Below are 15,291 nucleotides of genomic sequence, written 5' to 3'. Positions count from 1 at the left end.
GAGAGCGAAGGGGAAGAATCCGAGGGCAGCGTAGGGGAGTATGACAGTGGCCCGAGAGATTCCATGAGTTTCTCCAGCGAATCAGAAGATTCCCAGAAGGGGGCGCCGATGGTCAGGGCAAGGGGGGTCCCAGGGGGGACGCACCAGAAACAAGGAGCCAGAGGGGAACCCCAAAGCAGCAGTGGAGGATCGGGACCAGTTTCCCCACCAGAGCATAGTGGGGGGGAGGAGTCACATGTGTCAGGGCCAGCGTCTCCTCCAGAGAGGGAGTCAGGGCTGACCACGCCTCCATCGGAGAGTGGGGGAACGGAAGGGAGGTCAGTTGCAGCTAGCCCCCCCGAAGGGGGAAGCAGTGGCAGCAGCAGTGAAACGGTCAGGAGGAAAGCTGCTGGCTGGGCGCGCGCGCCAAGTTCAAATGTGCAGGCGCGCGGAACAGCAGGAGACCCGGATGGGGAACCAGCTCCTAAAGCCCGCCGGAGGGAGGGAGAAGGCTCAGGGGAATCAGCGGGAGAAGAGGCTAGAAAGGGCGGAACCCCGGCGGGCAGGCGGACCCAGAGGAGGAAGGAGCAGCGGAGAAGGTGGATCAAGGCTAGGATCTTAAACTGGTGTCAGGGGGGAGGAGACTCAGACGGAGCATCAGTGGTCTGACACTTTAGACGTGGGGCTGCGCGCTGCGGCTCTGGAAGTGAAACTGAACTTCAATAAAGACTTTTATACTTAACAATGAAGCAGCGTTGGTCCTTTGTGAGCTGGGACCTAGGGTAGCCCTGACAGTATGAGATACAGCAGAGGATAAACCAAGAAAGCGCCTGGAAAGCCTCGAGACTCACTTCACCAACCACTGACCAATCTGTGACCACCACTTAGAATAATAGTGCTTCATAGAACTGTAGAGTTGGAAGGGACCCAAGGGTCATCTAGTCCAACCCCCTGCAATGCAGGAATCTCAGCTAAAGCATCCATGACAGATGACCATCCAACCTCTGCTTAAAACCTCCAAGGAAGAAGAGTCCACCACCTTCCCAAGAGAGACCGTTTCACTGTCGAACAGCTCTCACTGTCAGAAAGTTTTTCTGTATGTTTATTTGGAATCTGCTTTCTTGTAACTTGAAGCCATTGCCTTGAGTCCTACCCTTCATAGCAGGAGAAAACAAGCATGCTCCATCTTCCATGTGACAGCTCTTTAGATATTTGAAGATGGCTCTCATATCTCCTCTCATATCCACTCTTCCCACCTTGGATCAAATCTATGCTTCCAGGTACCATAAGAAAGCTGCAGAGATAGAGCAGGATAGTGCACACCCCGGAAATGATCTCTTTCAGCTTCTGCCTTCTGGAAGAAGGTACAGGGTTATAAAGACTAGGACTAGCCACCTGAGAAACAGTTTCTGTCCAAATGTGATTTTGGATAGTCTCCTCTTTTCCAGGCTAAACATACCCAGCTCCTTCAAGCGTTCCTCAAGGCTGTTTCCAGACCCTTGATCATCTTGACTGCCCTCCTCTGCACACCTTCCAGCCGCTCAACATCCTTCTTAAATTGTGGTTATTGTGGTAAATTAACTCCTACTTCTTCCACCTCTTAGGTTAGCCCAGTATACATGATCGTTGTTGTTGTTGTTTAGTCGTTTAGTCGTGTCCGACTCTTCGTGACCCCATGGACCAGAGCACCCCAGGCACTCCTGTCTTCCACTGCCTCCCGCAGTTTGATCAAACTCATGCTGGAAGCTTCAAGAACACCATCCAACCATCTCATCCTCTGTCGTCCCCTTCTCCTTGTGCCCTCCATCTTTCCCAACATCAGGGTCTTTTCCAGGGAGTCTTCTCTTCTCATGAGGTGGCCAAAGTCTTGGAGCCTCAGCTTCAGGATCTGTCCTTCCAGTGAGCACTCAGGGCTGATTTCTTTAAGAATGGATACATTTGATCTTCTTGCAGTCCATGGGACTCTCAAGAGTCTCCTCCAGCACCATAATTCAAAAGCATCAATTCTTCGGCAATCAGCCTTCTTTATGGTCCAGCTCTCACTTCCATACACCACTACTGGGAAAACCAGAGCTTGAACTATACGGACCTTTGTTGGCAAGAGTATACATGATACCCAGCCAGAAAACTGCCCTCTTTCAAACTGCTGGCTGGCTGCCCCCAGCAGCAGACCCCAGACTCCGCAAAAGCTGCCCAGGGTAGGGATTTTTGTATATCAGCCACTTAGCCCTGCACTTCAGTTGCACTCCAAATGCGACCGCCCTCGAGTCTTCAACCAGTGAGACGCTCCCCAGAACTTTGTTTACTGTCTTTGCATGTGTTGCCCACTTCATCCATCTGATGAAGCTGGAGATTGCCAGGTTCTTCTTCTTAAGGTGTGCCAAGGTAAAGAGCTCAATAGTACATATTCCCCACTGAGACAACCAAACTGAAGGCTCATCCGCCCTGCATCAGCAAAGGCTCCTTCACCAAGAGGCACCAGACTCTGGAACTCCCTCCCCAGAGAAGCAAGACTGGCTCCCTCCTTATTGTTCTTCGCCAGCAAGTGAAGGATGTTCCATTCCAACAGGCTTTTGGGGACTGACTGCTCTTTAAGGAAAGGGCTTTAAAATAGTGTTGTGCTGTTGTCACGATCTGTATTTTAATAGCTCTTGTTTTTATATTAAAAAGCTTTATTATTTTTAACTGCTTTTATATATATGTATGGTTTTTAGCCTTCTGCATTTTATCTGCTTTGTTTCTAAATTTGTTTTTAAATTATTATTCATCAAGAGACCACAGGGCAATTTACAACATAAAACACAAAACACATAATATAATATTAGTAAAAGGAAGAGGAAGACAATACCTCCCACCCCACTTTAGAAGGTCATAGGTTGATTGACTACCACTCCCCCTTCTCTCCTGATATCCTTTCTTTTCCTGTCTTGCTTGGATATTTTCTCTTACTTGCTATTGTTGTTATAATTGCTTTTAGTGAATTGGAAAAGTGAAAATGAAAATTACAGAGAGAGAGAGAGATTTTCCTTTATAAACTTCATTCACTTTGCAGCTGGAATGTCAACTTTTAATTGCGAGTGTAAGCAACAAAAACACCACTTAGCCCTATATTGGACAATTTGCCGTGATGCCGCAATAACTGTCTGGAAGAGCCAAGGTTGAAGATGCTGCAGACCTAGCATGCAGGAGGTGACACATTACATAATGTCTCTCTCCTGCTCAACCCTCCCCACCAACCTTTCGGTATCTGAATCCATGCAAAGCAGAAAGATGCACAGATCAATAAAGAGGGGGAGCAGGTATCAATACCAGCTTGTGGCTGCAGTTATTGCAAGAAATAATGGCTGCAAAGCTGGGAAGAGAAGCCCTGCAGAAGCTGAGACGACTGGATGAAGGAAGCTGGATAAATTAAGCTGTCTTCCTTTAACTGAGGGGGGACAGGGGGAGTGCGCTGTAAGCTACTACATTCCTTTAGGTGAGCAATGCAAAGACTGGCTCCTTAAAGCAGCAGCCCCATCAAGGGATTGCCCTCAATAGATCACTCATTTCCCCCTGGTGCATTATTGATGCAAAGCACGCCAGCATCACAGGGAATTCGCAGCTTTGCTTATCTTGTTTGAAATAGCACTCCACACCACAGCGCCTGCCTGCCTGACTGCTTTTAATAATCAAGTTATCTCTCAAAAAGATAAACCTGGGAGCCAGGGACCTCACACCCTCTCAAAGCACTAGGGCAGACCTTATTTATTTCCAGCATCGCAATTTCTTGAGCGTTTGTTCAGATGGATGCTTACGTGGTGGTTAGACTATGACTGGTCCTTAGCGAGCATCCGTTCTCATTTGTTTGCGGGGTGGCTATGCAGCAAGGGGAATTCATCCTGATTTTCTCATGGGTGCGTTTCCCCGTTAATTGTTTGTCCATCGCACACTTCTTTAGCGCATTTCTCCACCACTTTCCTAACTGCAAAAAGTGAGTGGGTTTTTTTGTTTTAAGTGGATTTGTCGCACAAAAGCAGCAGAGCGATTTAATCCACATTAGTTGTGTGAACCTAAACTTACAGTAGGACATCCAAAGACACAAGATATTGGAAGATTCAGTACGGGGGTGGGAGCTCCAGCATCCACCAACAACCTCAGAACAAAGAAGGTCTGAACTGTGGCCATGGTGTGCCCAAAACCCAGCTCTTCTACATTCACATTATGGCTCAACATCCCTTCTTTCTGCCATACTAATTATAGTTGGCACCAGCCACCACCGAGGGAAAGGGATGAATGGGGTGTGTGATCAAACAGGCAGTAGTTCCTAATTTCAGAGTTTTTATGACAACCACCTGGAATGGAAAGAGTTCAAGAAAGAAGGGTCCCAATGCTGGTGGTCTCTTGGCTGTATCAGCAGAAGGGCCTGCAATCCCACCCTATTCCACTGCCTCCCTGAAAAGCTGCTCACCAAACTTCACTGTGCTAGTTACCAGCGCACCTGCAACCCTCTAGATGGCAGGCTATCACCTTTGCAGTGAGATCTGCTTTCTCTTGTGCTCTCTGAGCACTGTGGCCAAACAGTTACTCACATACTGAATGGGTTTACCCCAGAAAGAGCTTGGCTCCTCTGCAGGTTAACAGAAGAACTGACATGAAGTTGTATGAACCTTGCAAGCAGAAAAGGACTGAGTATCCCACCCTTGCATTTGGCATTGAGAAGTAGGGACAATACATGCTGCCATTTATTTTTTTAAATGTCAAATGTGATCAATTACTCCAAATGACTAGGAATCAGAGCTAATTTTCCTGGCTCAGTTTTAGCAAGTATTGGGAGTAAGAATCGAAAATACTGCTCCTTCTGGATTTTCAAGAAAGTCAGAACAATGCTTGATGGGAGTTTAGCCAAAACACAGACATATATGACCTGAGCACAGCCTGAGGGAACCTACTCTGAATGTTTTGGACTTCAACTTGCATCACTTCCTGCCAGCAATGCCGCATACTTTCTTTAAATGCACATATACAAACATTTTGAACTGAGATCCACTGGATGGTGCATGGCGGAATGCCCTGGAGACCTTAAAACACTTACTTTCAGGTGTTATTTTCAAGGTTGCATGCATTCAATATATTTAAAGGCATGCTAGGCAGAGTGGGACGCAGGTGGCGCTGTGGGTTAAACCACAGAGCCTAGGACTTGCCGATCAGAAGGTCGGCGGTTCGAATCCCCGCGACGGGGTGAGCTCCTGTTGCTCAGTCCCTGCTCCTGCCAACCTAGCAGTTCGAAAGCACGTCAAAGTGCAAGTATATAAATAGGTACCGCTCCGGCGGGAAGGTAAACGGTGTTTCCGTGTGCTGCTCTGGTTCGCCAGAAGCAGCTCAGTCATGCTGGCCACATGACCTGGAAGCTGTACGCCGGCTCCCTCAGCCAGTAAAGCGAGATGAGCGCCGCAACCCCAGAGTCGGTCACGACTGGACCTAATGGTCAGGGGTCCCTTTACCTTTACTAGGCAGAGTGCCTTGTAGCAAAATACATTTTTGCTGCTATCTACAATGACCAGCTACCACCTTCAATATCAAGAGATATTGTGCCTCTGAATACCAGTTGCTGGGAAAGGGAAAGTGCTGTTGTGCTCAGGTCCTGGGCTGCATGCTCCACACAAGCATCTGGCTGGCCACCACAAGAACAGGATGCTGTGTACTAGGTGTGCCACTGGCCTGATCCAAATAGGCACTTTATATGTTCTTAAAATAGCTGCAGAATAGATGGCAGAAAGTGAGGAGGAATTAAAGAACCTTTCAATAAGGGTGAAAGAGGAGAGCGCAAAATATGGTCTGAAGCTCAACATCAAAAAAACTAAGATCACGGCCACTGGACCCATCACTTCCTGGCAAATAGAAGGGAAAGAAATGGAGGCAGTGAGAGATTTTACTTTCTTGGGATCCATGATCACTGCAGATGGTGACAGTAGTCACGAAATTAAAAGACGCCTGCTTCTTGGGAGAAAAGCAATGACAAACCTAGACAGCATCTTAAAAAGCAGAGACATCACCTTGCCAACAAAGGTCCGTATAGTTCAAGCTATGGTTTTCCCAGTAGTGATGTATGGAAGTGAGAGCTGGACCATGAAGAAGGCTGATCGCCGAAGAATTGATGCTTTTGAATTCTGGTGCTGGAGGAGACTCTTGAGAGTCCCATGGACTGCAAGAAGATCAAACCTCTCCATTCTGAAGGAAATCAGCCCTGAGTGCTCACTGGAAGGACAGATCCTGGAGCTGAGGCTCCAATACTTTGGCCACCTCATGAGAAGAGAAGACTCCCTGGAAAAGACCCTGATGTTGGGAAAGATGGAGGGCACAAAGAGAAGGAGACTACAGAGGACAAGATGGTTGGACAGTGTTCTCGAAGCTACCAGCATGAGTTTTACCAACCTGCGGGAGGCAGTGGAAGACAGGAGTGCCTGGCGTGCTCTGGTCCAGGGGGTCATGAAGAGTCCGGCACGACTAAACAACTAAACAACAACAACAACAAAATAGCTGCTTTCCTGATCATTTCAGTTGGCATTGATAAAGTGGGTGTGTCAAATCACAGAACGGTAGAGTTGGAAGGGACCCCGAGGGTCATGTAGTCCAACCCCCAGCTATGCAGGAATCTCAGCTAAAGCATCCAACACAGATGGCCATCCACCCTCTGCTTAAAAACCCACAAGGAAGGAGGGTCCATAACCTCCCAAGGGAGACCGTTCCACAGTCAAACAGCTCTTACTGTCAGGCAGTTTTTCCATATGTTTAGTCAGAATCTCCTTTCTTGTAGCTTGAAGCCATTGGTTCAGGTCCTACCCACTAGAGCAGGAGAAAACAAGCCTACTCCTTCTCTCACATGACAGCTCTTTAGATATTTGAAGATGGCTATCATATATCCAGCTCCTTCAACCATTCCTCATAAGGCTTGGTTTCCAGACCCTTGATCATCTTGGTCACCCTCCTCTGCACATGTTCCAGCTTGTTGATATCCTCCTTAAACTGTGGTGCCCAGACATCGACACAGTATTCCAGGTGTGGTCTGACCAAGGCAGAATAGGGCAGGACAATTACTTCCCTTGATCATGTCTTGGGAAAGTCTTGCAGTAGAGAGGGACAGCTCAGAGTTCTTCAACCTCAGGACCCCACATGTTGTTGGGCTTCAACACCCATCATCCCTGGTCAGCTTAGCCAATGGTCAGAGATGATGGGGTACAACAACACGTGGGGAAGCAAGCTCGAAGCAGCCTGGACACAGCAGGTGAAGTTGCCTTCTAGAGAGTCAGACAAATTATCTCCTGCATGTTTAGCAAACAACTGACTGGAAGCAGCTCTCCAAGATCTGGGGAAAGAGGGTATTACCATCCAATCCTGCAAACTGACACCATTTAATCCAGATTGAACAAGTGATTGCAGAGGGCGGGGTTCTCTGCCTGCAGGTCTAATGGGTTCCACCAGACCTGGCCTACAAGGCAGTTTGGGGCAAGCCACACCAACCTGCCTTACACGTGGTGTCTTACATGACATCATAGATGATATCATGCAGGGTCAGGTAAAAAGACTTGATCAGCAGTGGTTGCAAAGTCCCTTGCACAGTGCTTCCCCAGAGCCAACTATTAAGCTCACTGTCTGAGCTTTAAAATGCTACACGCACTTTTTTTGCACCTGCCGTTGTTGTGGCGCCAGGTGACTGGCAGGTAGGCTGCCTCGCCCACCTGTCAAACTTGGTCTCTGCGGCAGGGTAGATAGAGATTAGGATCCGTGTGGTCCACTGGTCAGATCCAGTTCCCCACTATTGTTCTACAGCAAGGCACCCACCCCAGCACAGAGATATGGCTCCATCCTTACTCACACACATGCAAAGAGGCAATCTATCACAAGCAGCACATTTTTGGAGTGCCTGTAAAGCAGTGGTTCCCAAAGGGGGTAGTACAACCCCCCGGTGGGTGGTGGGATTACCATGGGGTATCTAAGAGGCAAGGGGGTGCAAGGGGGCACTGGAGGTCTAAATGACTTTCAGGCTATGAAAGGCTGGTATCACTAGATCAAGTTAATCATTTTTGTTGAATTAATTGAATTAAATAGTGTTAACCGGATTTTGAATAAATGTTCAATTAATTGTTACTGTTTTTTAATTTTGCTTTGTTATTTTACTTACTGGGCCATGCTTATATGCTATTCTGAATAATGCTTTTTCTGGGGTAGGATAGGGGGCACTGGGGATCAATTTAGGTCCCCCAAAAGTTGCCACCAAAGGTTTGGGAACCACTGCTCTACAGGGAAGAAATATAACTAAGTATTTAAAGTATAATTATCAGTCACCACAATGGACATCATCTAGGCTGTTTCTTACAATAGCTGAAGTGACAATGGGCCATCTGTGGCTATCTCAGCAGTCCCTGCTTACCCTATGCAACAATTAATATGAAACACACACATGCACCCTACCTGTCAAATACCCTGTTCAGAAATGCTCACCATAGATTAGCCTTCTCCATATTACAGTGGTACCTTGGGTTAAGTACTTAATTCGTTCCAGAGGTCTGTTCTTAACCTGAAACTGTTCTTAAACTGAAGCACCACTTTAGCTAATGGGTCCTCCTGCTGCCGCCACACAATTTCTGTTCTCATCCTGAAGCAAAGTTCCTAACCTGAAGCACTATTTCTGGGTTAGCCGAGTCTGTAACCTGAAGCGTATGTAACCTGAGGTACCACCACTCAAAATATATTGGTACTCAAAATATATTGGTACTCAAAATATATTGGTGGCAATCTGCCATCTATTCACTTCCGAAATTATCACACAAAAACACACATTTGCCACCATAGTGTTCAGCGCTTGGTCAGAAAGTAGCTGAATGTTCAATCCAACAGAAGTTTAGAGCATCGTAGGGAGAGCAGCTGCTGCTAATGTTCTCCTGGACAGAAGCAACAGAATTAAGAACTCTTACCATCTCCCCTCTTCCTTATTCAGACCCAGAGAAGACAAACTACTCACTATTATATGCTCAGCACAGGGTCAAAAACAGTGATAATTTCATCCCAATAGAGAAGCACTAAATCTGCACAGAAGCAAAGCATTTTCTGCTGCTAAAATTAATTAAAGCAGGCTAAGAGAGATGAGAACACACACCTTTTAAGCAGGGGGAAAATATTTACAAAATGCATCCTCTCTGGGTAGAGAGGATCACTCCTAGGTTGTGTAGACATCTCCTAGCACACTTGAAGTTGCTTTATGAAACGATGGGATGGATAACTGACACTCTGCAAGGCCACAGACACACAGACACAAACCCCTACTCCTAATTTGGAGCACATCTTAGTTTCCAAGTTTTGGCTACCACGAGAAATTACAGCAATATGGCATGTTGTGCATTGCAGCCTTACCTTCCTGCGCAAGTAAAGGAAGAAGAGACACCCATGCAAAGACCCAGACGGAACATGCAGCCTCAGAAGTGAAGGGAAGCTTAAAAAGATTAGAACCAGACAGAACTGTTGTATCAGCCGGGACCCGGCTGTCCCCGAGACTCCACAGCAAATGAAATATTTATTCTCCGTTCAGACAGAGCCTAGAACTCTCTCCTGCCTTTGACAAAATGCAACCCTCCAGCAGCCTTGCTTTAAACCAACCAGAACACACACACACACCGAGAGAGAGAGAGGGAGCTCTGGAAGACAGAATCCTGTGTACCAATTAAGAAATAGATGGCATCGTATCAAAAGCAAAATTCAGGCACCAAGCACCTTTGCCCCTCTGCCGTCCCACTCAACGCTCATTAACACAGGGGAGGGCTTGGACAACTCTTCCAGACCAATGAACAAGGAGCCCAAGGTTACTATTTGCTGGCAAAATGGCAATGCCTCTTCTCTCCCCCCCCCTTTTTTTAAGGACTCAGATTGAAAAATTGGCAACTGCAAATGAAAACCAGCTGGAATGGGTTTAATTGGCATGGATGGGTCCTGAGCAAGCAAAGCAGTGCTACAAAAGGCAAAGGGGTTTCCTAAGACGAACAGTAACCTCAAGAAACACCACTCTAGCAGGGGACGTGTGGTGGTTAAGAGTGTTGGACCAAGACCTGGGAGCCCTGGGTTCGAATCCTCACTTGGCCATGAAGCTCACTGGATGACATTGGGCCAGTCACTGCCTCTTAGCCTAACCTACCTCGCAGGGTTGTTGTTGAAGATAAAATGTGCAGACAGAGACCCACATATGCCACCCTGGGTTTATTGGAGGAAAGATACGGGGCAATAAATAAATAAATGCTACCTAAGCAGAAAAGGGACACGGGTGGCGCTGTGGATTAAACCACAGAGCCTAGGGCTTGCTGATCAGAAGGTCGGCGGTTTGAATCCCTGCGACGGGGTGAGCTCCCGTTGCTCAGTCCCTGCTCCTGCCAACCTAGCAGTTCGAAATTACGTCAAAGTGCAAGTAGATAAATAGGTACCGCTCCAGTGGGAAGGTAAACGGCGTTTCTGTGCGCTGCTCTGGTTCACCAGAAGTAGCTTAGTCATGCTGGCCACATGACCCGGAAGCTGTATGCCGGCTCCCTCGGCCAGTAAAGCGAGATGAGCACCACAACCCCAGAGTCGGTCACGACTGGAACTAATGGTCAGGGGTCCCTTTACCTTTACCTAAGCAGATGTATCTTAATTTTTTGCCATCTGGAAACTAGAGGGAAACTATCTAAGCTGAAGCCCAAAAACACAAGTGTTGCCATTCTGGTGAAGCTTGTGGCACTCTATAGATGCAGAAATGCCCCCTGAATTTGAGTATTTGCATATGTTAAAGTATATGGACAGGAATTATCACACTCGGGTGCTGCAATAGCCTAACATTAAAGTCCTCATATTGCACATTTTGAATGGAAAAAACCCCATCTCCTTAATTCCAATAAAATAAAATAAAACCCGATGAAATATTTTCTAAGCGTTCCCCAATTTTTTTGCATTTTCTGTTTGAAAAATGGATCAAGTGTAGAACGAGAAAACAAAGGCTCTCCACCCCCAAGCAGGCATCCACATCTCCCCTCCATTACCCTTTTATTCCAGATTCTGGGCTACCCCCTCTATTCTCCCACACCTCCGTGGGGGATCGTGTGCCTTTCCTTTCAGCTTATGAGCGAAGCCCCGAACCATCAACCACCCTCATAGGCACCCAGTTCCAATGATAAGCCAATGTGAAGATGCTCAAGGGCTACTTCTTCCAGGTTCTTATAGTATATTAATGTGAATCCATCTAGAGCTGGTGATTTGCCACTCTTCATTTTCTTTATCACTTGTGCTATTTCATCTGTTTCTATATTAGAATTTAGGGCCTCAACTTCTTCTTTTTCAATTCTTGGTAATTTATTTTGTTGTAAATACTCTTCCAAATACTCAGAGAAGCAGTGCTTGGACCGCCTCACCCACCCCCTTGGGAGACAGAGAGACTTCTCCATGTTGCACAGGAACATTTCAACACCGCCTTGCTACACTGCTGTGACACAGTGGCCATGGTGGACTTTGAAGGCATCTCCAAATATGTGCTGCAGTGCAGCAGCCCCTAGCAGCAAAGAACTGTTGCATGGGAAGGGACCTCGGGAGTCATCTAGTCCAACCCCCTGCAAGGCAGGAATCTCAACATGTGGTTCCCCATCCAATTTGACACCATACCCAACGCTGCTTAGCTTTGCAAATGTGCTAGGGGTTTTATTTACTGTAATTCGCTCTACGCGGGGCTGCCCTTGAAGCTGTCCCAGAAACTCCAGCGGGTGCAGAATGCTGCAGCAAGGCTCCTCACGGGGTCTCTGCCATGGGAGCATATTCACCCAGTGCTTTTCAAGCTGCACTGGTTCCCGGTGGAGTACAGGGTCAGATTTAAGGTGCTGCTTTTGACCTTTAAAGCCCTTCACGGCCTAGGACCCTCCTACCTACGGGACCGCCTCTCCTGGTATGCCCCACGGAGAGCCTCAAGGTCCATAAATAACAACACCCTAGTGGTCCCAGGCCCTAAGGAAGTTAGATTGGCTTCAACCAGAGCCAGGGCCTTTTCATCTCTGGCTCCGGCCTGGTGGAACGCTCTGCCTCATGAGACCAGGGCCCTGCAGGATCTGATTTCTTTCCGCAGGGCCTGTAAGACAGAGTTGTTCCGCCTGGCCTTTGGCTTGGAGCCAATTTGATTCCCTCCCTCCCTCTCTTTCTTTTTTCTTTTCCTTCTCCTCCTGCGATGAGGCTACATTTTAATATTTTAATGTTCCATTATTTTAATGTTGTATTTTATTTTTGTTTTTAAGTTGTAATCATTCATCTTGTTTTTATTATTGCTTGTAAGCCGCTCTGAGCCCGGCCTTGGCTGGGGAGGGCGGGGTATAAATAAATTATTATTATTATTATTATTATTATTATTATTATTATTATTATTATTATTGCTGTTTAGGAAGAATACTAGGAAGCTCCTGGAAGTGTTTACAGGCTCAGGAGCCTTTGGAGGGGAACAAGAGCAGAAAAATACGGTGTCCCAATAGCATGTACAGGTTGAGCAGGCATTCCAGGGTAAATCACATGCAGAGTGCTGGTCCTGCAGCAAGCATCATTCAGCCTTCATCCTCCAGAGGCCAATTCCAAAAACAAAATCCTCCAAACTGCACCTGCACACCATTTCTTAAGAAGAATTCTTCTGCAATTCCAGGCAAGTCTTCTCTGCCTTCGTTGTTACGTACGACTCTCAGGCAGGCTGTGTAAAATGCTCTCTTGCAGCAAACTGCCCCTAAGCAAACTTCTACATCCTCCTGAACAGCTGTCTGCATATTCCATTTCATTTCAGAGGAGGATATTTTTTAACTTTTATGATAATAGCCTGCTAGTCAGGCCAATGGGCCCATCTAGTCCAGCATCCTGTTTTCACAGCGGCAGAACCAGATACCTGTGGGAAACTGGCAAAGAGGAATCCAAGCAAAAGATCACTCTTCCCTTCTGAGATTCCTGCATTGCAGGGGGTTGGAATAGATGACCCCTGGGGTCCTTTCCAACTGTACAATTCTATGATTCTATAATCCTATGGTTTCCAGCAACTGTTATTCAGAAGCATTTGCTGCCTCCCAACTGTGGAGGGGGGAGGGACACGGGTGGTGCTGTGGGTTAAACCACAGAGCCTAGGACTTGCCGATCAGAAGGTCAGCGGTTCGAATCCCTGCAATGGGGTGAGCTCCCGTTGCGCGGTCCCTGCTCCTGCCAACCTAGCAGTTCGAAAGCATGAAGTGAAAGTAGATAAACAGGTACCGCTCCGGCGGGAAGGTAAACGGCGTTTCCGTGCGCTGCTCTGTTTCGCCAGAAGCGGCTTAGTCATGCTGCCTGCATGACCCAGAAGCTGTACGCCGGCTCCCTCGGCCAGTAAAGCGAGATGAGCGCAGCAAACCCCAGAGTTGGCCACGACTGTACCAAATGGTCAGGGGTCCCTTTACCTTTTAACTGTGGAGGCAGAGCACAGCCACCATGACTGACAGTCATCAATAGCCCTCTCCGCTTCTTCACAAGAAAACTCATGGATCATAAACCAAAGTTTTATTTCCTTAAAAACAACAACAACCCGGAAGTGCACAAGGGACTCGTTTGTAAGAGGACAGGAGCGAAACAGGGGAAGGGAGGGGGGAACTTGGGGGAAAGTACAGATAAGAAGAGTTTGCCTTTGCTTATGCAAAAGCTGGGGAAGTTTCCTGGCCAAAGCGAAGTGCCCTTCCAGACCACTTCTCTTCCCGAAAGGGTCATGATGTATTCGGCTCCCAAATATTCTCATGTCACTTTTCTTGCCGGCTCGCTAACTCCGTTCTAATTGTGCATCTGCCTGCAGCTTCAACTGTCCGTGAAGGAGAATGGTCCCTGCCCCCCCGAGATGAGCTGTGGCTCCGAAGGGGCAGTGGGTGAGTTTTTGCAGAGGGTTATATTCAAATGACTGGATGCAAAGAGCCAGCACATATGCAAAGGCAGCGGTTTCTGTCTCTGCTGCTCTTTCCTCTCCCTTTCTCTCTCTCTCTCTGTCCTCCCTCCCTCCCCAACCTCTGAGGAGACATGTCACTGTATTATTTCTGAGAAGAACAGACAGAAGCACTGAAGCGGTCCAAGGTTAAAGCAGTAACCCCTTCCTGAAACAATGACTCGGCATTCCTTGCTAAAAGCAAAAGTGGGATGGAATTAACATGGGAGCAACAATCACCTGAAACTCAGTTTATAGCACGCTGGGCAGATCGCAACCCCACTATTCTGAGGGTGGCAGGGAGAACAGATTGGAAAGGTTCATGTAGATAGCTGTGTTGATCTATAATGGTCATAATAAATAAAAAGATGAAAGATGAAAAAATATTTTTTAATAATTCCAGTGGCACCTTTAAAGGTAAAGTTAAAGGGACCCCTGACCATTAGGTCCAGTTGTGGCCGACTCTGGGGTTGCAGAGTCATCTCGCTTTATTGGCCGAGGGAACTGGCGTACAGCTTCTGGGTCATGTGGCCAGCATGACTAAGCCACTTCTGGCGAACCAGAGCAGCGCACAGAAACGCCGTTTACCTTCCTGCCGGAGCAGTACCTATTTATCTACTTGCACTTTGACGTGCTTTTGAACTGCTGGGTGGGCAGGAGCAGGGACCGAGCAACGGGAGCTCACCCCGTCGCGGGGATTCGAACCGCTGACCTTCTGATCAGCAAGCCCTAGGCTCTGTGGTTTAACCCACAGCGCCACCCGTGTCCCCTTTCAGTGGCACCTTTAAGATCAACTAAATATAAGCTTTCAAGGTATGAGCTTTCGTGTGTAATACACACGTCGTCAGATTGGAAAAAATCTGTTTCTTGAAACGGCCTCCTTGGAAAGTTTAGAAAGATCTCTGCAACATAACAGCAAGGCAAAAGAACAGGCAAGTTAGGTTAAAGTAACCATCTTGAATTAGGTTTTTAGAGACTGTCTAGGTCTAAACTCAAAGCACAAGGATCCTACCAGCTTCTAGTTTAGGGTTGGGGAACTTCTAGATGTTGCTGACCTGCAATTTGCCCAGGCTGGCTGAAATAGAGTCCATCAACATCTTGTAGATACACAAATCTCCCCCCCCCCAAAAAAAAACACACACCACATCCACCACCATCAATCTTCTAATCAGAAGGAATTCCTACCTTCTAAAATCCTGAAATTCAACAGAAGTTGCCAAGGTTTGCCTCCTTCTCTTTTCTCCTCTACAATCAGTCTAACGCCTCAAAGCTAAAAGTTCAAAAGCAAGACCCAGGAATTCTCGTCCCTCTCCACCACTCTCCTGCCTCTCACATTTGCTTACTTTCCAGTTCTAGTAGTCAGT

The 15,291-nt window shown here is 47.3% G+C and overlaps 1 protein-coding gene across 13 annotated transcripts in view; it reads right to left on the bottom strand.

Moving 5' to 3' along the window:
• MAP4 (microtubule associated protein 4) overlaps positions 1-15,291 on the bottom strand; it is a 205,236-nt gene that overhangs the window by 106,265 nt on the left and 83,680 nt on the right. The window lies entirely within an intron of this gene.

Source organism: Podarcis raffonei, chromosome 12 (genome assembly GCF_027172205.1).
Source record: "Podarcis raffonei isolate rPodRaf1 chromosome 12, rPodRaf1.pri, whole genome shotgun sequence".
Taxonomy (NCBI): Eukaryota; Metazoa; Chordata; class Lepidosauria; order Squamata; family Lacertidae; genus Podarcis; species Podarcis raffonei.
The sequence above is the reverse complement of the archived record's forward strand: the minus strand, read 5'-3'. Positions and strand labels throughout refer to the sequence as shown.